Below are 7,386 nucleotides of genomic sequence, written 5' to 3'. Positions count from 1 at the left end.
TAAACTATGTTTTTCCATGTCGGGTTTTCCTCCAAGGTAGCCTTGCTGTATTAAATTAATTTTACAAATTATCAACAAGAATTGATAATGAGAGTTATAAACATATACATAATTAAAATAGAAACAAGTAGACATTTTGGTATTTCTTCTGAGGCATTGGTTACTCACTTAAGATTGCTCTTTAGTTAGTATCAGGAACACACTAAATTTTCTATCTTCTTCTTCTTTTTTTTTTTAAATAACCACATCTGTGCTTTCTCTATGTCACCATTGCTCAAAATGTTTTGAAATTCAAAGTAACAGAATTCATATGCTTGGACGGACTCCACTTTTTCTTTTTGTAGAGAAGATTATAAATGGACTTTGTGGGCACAGGTGCAGTCTTAGCAATGACAGACTAGAGAGTCCAAGAATTTTCAGAATAAAACAACTTTAGCATTTGCTTGGCATTTAATATGTTGGACTGAGGTAGTAGAAGAATTCATCTCATTCCTGTGACTTTGTATGCTGGCCATATGTGTAGGTGTGGTTTGTGCATGTACTTGCTAAAGTGTGTTTTTAATTTCCTATCAGCAAGGCAGTTGAGGGCCCTTGGAATACAAGGACCCGTGCTTTAGGGTTATCAGTTTTGTTGATTGCACTTTACTTTTGCTTATAGTTCCCTTGGTTTTCCTGTGCAATGTGCCTGCAAGCTAGCACAGGAACTAAGCCGATAGTCTGACATAGGATTACTGGAATGCTGGTCAGCATCTGGTTGAGCTTGAGCTAGCTACAATGCTTTTCCTGACCTTTGTTTTTTTATACACAAAATGAAAAGGATGAACCTTTTTATGATTTCATACAGATCAGAAGGCCTATGAAACTGCAAACCATGAACTCTCATTGCAAGATACTGTTACTTGCAACCACCTTTGCCCTGAGAAGGGGACATGGAGATTCAGTATCAGTTCTGAATTGATCTAACAGGCAGTTCACCAGTAATAAAAATTGATAAGCTCTTCTTTTTCCCCTGGTATTTTATCATATTCTTCTTTTCTCAGTTTTGCTTTTGTTTTTAATAGAAAACAAAACAACAAAACCCAAAAACTTTTACTTTTTTGCAGTCAGCCTTTCACTAACTCATTGGCATGCACTCCACTCTGTTTTGCTGTCCATCCAGAAAAATCATGTGAGGATGTGATTAGACTGAACACAAAGCCATAATGCTGAGGCAGCTGTATTTGAGGTCTAACATGTTCTCATAGCCTCACTGTAATTATAAATTAAGATTAATAGTTTTAGGTACCAGATCCAAAGTAGCCTGGCTGCAAACAGCCTACATCTCTCCTGGCTTCTGTGGTACTTTGAGTGCATTCCTTCAGGAGCTGATAGTAAGGTTTTCCCAGCTTCCATACAACTAGGAATGTTATCGCATAGATTTAACAAGGAAAGGACTGTTTGTAAAAGGCACACAACACTCAGAATGTACATATTCTCAGCCTCATGCAGGCTGCATACACACACACAGACACAGACACACAGACACACACACTCAGACACACAGACACACACACACACAGACACACAGACAGACAGACAGACACACACAGACACACACACACACACAGACAGACACACACACACAGACACAGACACAGACACACAGGCACATAGACACAGACACACAGATAGACACACATTCACAGAGACAGACACACAGACACACACAGACACACCACACACACACACACACACACACACACACACACACACACACACACACACACGGAGTATAATTTCCACCTGCCCAGAATTGATAGCAGGTATAGGGTTCATTTTGAGGCAAATTTGGAGTCTTTCAAAGGTTTCGTTCTCAGGTGCCATTCTGTTCTCTCAATATATTTCTGTCCCTCTAGACCTTGGACTGGCAATTAAGATACCTATGTCACTGTGCTTGTGCAGTGTGAGGCTCTCTTAGCCCAAATTCCTGGGATATGAATTATTTCAGATTTTTTGGAATATTTATGTAGACATTGATGGTTGAAGTTCTCTTATCTGAAAAGCCTTAAATCTCAAATTCTCTCATATCCAAAAACCTATAAAATGGCATCTAGACATTTACAAAGTTTGGATTTAAGAGCATTTCAGATTTAGAATTTTCAGTTTACAGGTGCTTAGACTATATAAGATTAACAAGGCGTGTTTTCTCCTGTGAACTTTCTAAGAATATTCACCAAGAGAATGAACATATTACATAAGGCCATTCAGTTTGAAAGACACAGAAAAGGACATTATACTCTGGCCTTGGAGTCAATAGCTATTGCTTGCACTTACCCATCTTAGGCTCAGAGCCAGTACATCAGGAAATAGACATATTTCACAGTACAAAGTACTTTTTCATGTGCCCCACAGTAGGATTATACCACACATACTTGAGGACTCTCAACTTTTAAAGCGTTGGGACTCCTAATGAGATAGACTGACTGTGTGCTATGATTTTCTCTTTATATTCATTTTTAAAAATTTTTTTGAGATTATAATATAATCATGTCATTTCCCCATCCTCCTTTCTACACCCTGAAGCCTTGATTTCTTAAAAATTCATAGGTTCCTTGGTCCTGAAAAGGCTTGATGTCCCAGAGTAGGGCAATGCCAGGACAGGGAAGCAGGAGTGGGTGGATTGGTAAGCAGGGGAGGGGGATGGGATAGAAGGTTTTCGGAGGGGGAAACCACGAAAAGGGATAACATTTGAAACGTAAATAAAGAAAATATCTAATAAAAATTTCATGGCTTCTTTCTTTTTCACTGTTTCAGTGTGTGTTCCTAACACAGAAATACAAACAGCACAGTCTGTACGTTAATGATTTAATGCTGTCTCCACCAGAGGCATCACTGTCGAAGAAAGATTGTCCACCCAACATCTTTGGTAGTCATCCTGGGAGGCAAAACTTTGGAGATGAAAAGAATCTAATATGCCATTCAAATCAGCAGCTCTGGAGAGAGAGGACTGAACCAGATCATCCTGGGAACTAAGCTGAATAGAGTCCAAATCACCCTCTGTTTCCCAGCGTTGTGTCTTGTCTGTCTCGGTGGATACTTAACGTCCTTCACTAATGTATTTGGTTACTCTGTTCTTGCTGGCACACCTGTAGAATAATTTCTACAAATTCAGATCTTACAAGAAGCTGAGTCTTTAACTTCATGCAATGGCAGAGTTGTGACATCTTAGATCCATTTTCTCCCAAATGGCTTTCTGCTGCCCTCAACTGGTAGTCAGTCATCAATGCAGTAAATCTCTGCATTCATGCTAACCCCCAGCATTGTTTGACTCTAAAGGAGATGTAGAAAAATTATTAACCACATTACAGATGATTTTTATTACAGAGAAAAAGATGGAACTCAGAGGTTTTTAGGGTGTCCTCCTATTATTCTCTATTTCCTCACTTTCTACACAGTTGCATGTGATACATGAAGAAAAGTATTTGGCCTTTTTTTTTTTTCCCAAGTATGTGTGTGTGCCAGAGTATTTGGAAGGGCTGCTTAATTATCAAATCAAGATGCATTTCAGCTGGTATAATACCTAGGAGATATTTCTGTAATTACTCATAAGTGATGTTAAGTATTTTATCTCTAATGTTATAAAGAGACAGAGAATTATATAAGGACCATAAATAGTGCGTAAGTGTTCTCTTTGTTTTGACAAATTTATATTGGGCATATGCTGTATGTCAGACAGCATTATCAGTGCTGAGAATATAGTACTGGTAACAGGACACAGGAAACCCATATGCTTTCGTTTCTTTATTTTCAGTTTTTATTAAACATTACATAGGGCATGGCATGCTACATAAAATGCCACATAATCTTCTAGGAGGAACAGGTGATCATTACTAAGCAATTTTCTCATCCTTTGTGAAAATGACCTCTTAAAATATATTCTCCCAGCTCTTGGACAAATAGTAAGCACTGATCCAGAGAAGAATCTCTCCATTCCCATCAAGTCCAATGATATTGTCATCCCCATCCTGTATTTCCTTCAGTGAACTTTTCAATCGATATATGCAGTGGCTACTCCAGGAATGAGCAAGCACATACCCATGATACAAGTCTGGAGAGAATCTTTTTAAAAAGATTTATTTATTTATTTTATGTATGGGAATATAATGCCACTGTCTTCAGACACACCAGAAGAGGGCACAGGATCCCATTACCAATGGTTGTGAGCCACCATATGGTTGCTAGGACTTGAACTCAGGACTTCTGTAAGTATAATCAATGCTCTTAACCACTGAGCCATCTCTCCAGACCTCTGGAGAGAATCTTCAACTCCATCTAGGTAGGGTTCCATAAAATAAACCCTATATGAATGCAAATATGTACTGCCACCATGAATATCAATGTGGCAATTCTTCAGAAAGATGTGGGTTGAGCTATACCAAAATACAACTATACCACTCTTGGCCATATACCTAAATGACATGTCATCCTATCATAGGGACACTTGGTCAGCCATGTTCATTGCTGGTCTATTCATAATAATCAGGAACTGGAAATAACCTAGATGTCCCTTGACAAATGAATAATTAAGGGGAAGATGACAATCTAAATAATGAAGTTTTACTCAGCCATTTTAAAGAAATCATGAAATTTGCAGGAGATAAATGGAACTAGAAAAATTCATCCCAAGTTAGGTAACCCAGAAAGACAAATATGAAACATATTTGCTTATATGTGTATATTAGCCATTAAGTAAATGATAACCAAGCTATAACCTGTAGATTCAAACAAGTTAGGTGTAGGAGAAGGAACTGGTAGTGGGAAGCACATGGATATTCCTGGGAGAGGGAAATAGAATAGATTTTATGAGTGAGCAGGGGTTGCGGCCATCTTGAGTATGTTACTTGATGTGGCAAGATCCAGCCTGAAAGTGGCGGTACTGTTGCACTGCGGTTGAATCCTAAAGAGTAGAGAAGATTGCTGAGAAGTAGGTTCACCTTCATTTTCTCCCTGTTCTTGACTGTGGATATAATGTAATTGTTTCAAATTCTTGATGTCTTAACTTCCTCAGGATGACCAACTATGACCTGGAATTGAAAAGAAAAATAGATTTCTCACATAAGTTTTTTTTTTTATCAGATTATTTTTATCAAGGCAACAGAGGCAAAACTAGGAAGGTAATATAGTTGTATTTCAGCAGGGAGATATGCCCTACCTTTCTATGCAATACGAGTCTAAGTATCAGGTTAGCTTTTCATATGACATGTTTTAGAAATGTGTCAATAAAACACTTTATTAATTTTAATTTCATTGTATAGGTGGTTTGATTACATGTATGTCTATGCTCCACCTGTGTACATACCTTGTGCCTGTGGAGGCCAGAAGAGAGTTCCTGATCACTGGCACTGGAATAACAGAAGATTGTGAGCCACTATGTGGGGAATGGGAATCACACCAAGTTACTGTTGAAGAGCAGTTAGTGTTTTTATCCACTGAGCCATCTATTTAACATAGAAATATACATTTTTGTTGACAAGCCTGTTAATACAGCTTTCATTTTTATATATGGCTTATGACTTCAGGAAGTTAGAATTCATGGTAGCAACTCCTACAACTGATAAACACCTTTAGCAAACTGGCTGGATACAAAATTAACTCAAAGAAATTATCAGCCCTCCTGTATTCAAACAATAAGCAGGCTGAGAACAAAATTAGGGACACAATACCCTTTACAATACCCACAAATAGTATAACATATCTTGGTGTCTCTCTAACACAGGAAGTCAAATATCTGTATGACAATAACTTCAAGTACCTGAAGAAAAAATTGAAGAAGATATTCTAAGATGGAAATGTCTCCATGTTCATGAATCAGTAGGACTAACATAGTAAAAATGCTCATCTTACCCAAAGCAACCTACAGATTGCCTTCAAAATTCCCACACAATTTTTTACAGTCTCTGAAAAACCAATTCTCAATTTCATAGGGAAAAAACCATAAAACAGTCCTGAAAAATAAAAGAACTTCTGGAGGAATTACCATTCTAGACCTCAAGCTTTACCACAGAGTAATAGTAATATAAACTTCATGGTAATGGTCTAGAAAGAGACAGGTTGGTTCTTGGAATAGCATTGAAGTTCCTGAAATAAACCCACATTCCCAAGGACACTTGATTTTTGACAAAGAAGCCCAAACCATACAACAGAAAAAAAAAAAGAAATATCTCCAATAAATAAATCATGCTGGCCTCACTGAATGTCTGCATGTAGAAGAATGCAAATAGATCTATATTTGACACCCTGCACAGAACTCAAGTCCAAGTGGATCAAAGACCTTCACAAAAAACTGAATATGCTAAATCTAAAAGAACAGAAATTGGGGAATAACCTTGAACACATTGGTACAGGAGACAGCTTCTTAACAGAACACCAGTGGCTTCAGGCTCTAAGAGCAACAGTTAATAAATGGAACCTCATGAAACTGAAAAGCTTCTGTAAGGCAAAGGGGACTTTTAATAGAACAGCAGCCTACAGATTGGGAAAAGGTCTTCACTAACTCTATATATGACAGAGGGTAATATCGAAAATATATTAGGAACCAAAGAAGGTAGACTTCAAAAAACCAAATAACCAGGGATATCCAGATGGTGAAAGGCAAGCACAAGACTATAAGCAGCAGAAGCCAAAATATGTGGGCATCATCAGAACCCAGTTCTTCCACTACAGCAAGCCCTGAATACACTAAACACACCTGAAAAGTAAGAATCTGTCCTAAACTCCTATCTCCTGAAGATAATAGAGTCCTTTAACGAGGATATCAATAACTCCATGAAAGAAATACAGGAAAACACACTTAAACAGGTGAAAGAATTGAATAAAGTGATCCAAGACTTACAAGTGGAAGTAGAAACAATAAAGAAAACACAAATGGAGGCAAACGTGGAAAACAAAACTAGAAAATCTAGAAGAAATGGATGGTTTTCTAGACAGATGACACATACCAAAATTAAATCAAGAACAGGTAAAATATCTAAATAGGCCTATATCACACAAGGAAATAGAAATCATTAAACATCTCTCAATAAAAAAAAGCCCAGGGCCAGATGGATTTAGTGCAGAATTCTACCTTCTTCTTTCAAAGAAGAACTGGTACCAATTTTCCGCAAATTATTCCATAAAATAGACACAGAGGGAACACAACCTAACTCTTTCTATGAAGTCACAATTACTCTGAAACCTAAACCACACAAGGACCCGACCAACTTTATATGCCCCAATATAGTGGAATGCCTGGGCCAAAAGAATGGGAATGGTGGGTAGGGAAGTGGGGGGCGCTATGGGGGACTTTTGGGATAGCATTGGAAATGTAATTGAGGAAAATATGTAATAAAAAATATTAAAAATTAAAAA

This window comes from Mus caroli, chromosome 12, assembly GCF_900094665.2.
Source record: "Mus caroli chromosome 12, CAROLI_EIJ_v1.1, whole genome shotgun sequence".
Lineage (NCBI taxonomy): Eukaryota > Metazoa > Chordata > Mammalia > Rodentia > Muridae > Mus > Mus caroli.
This window is presented reverse-complemented; position numbering follows the sequence as displayed.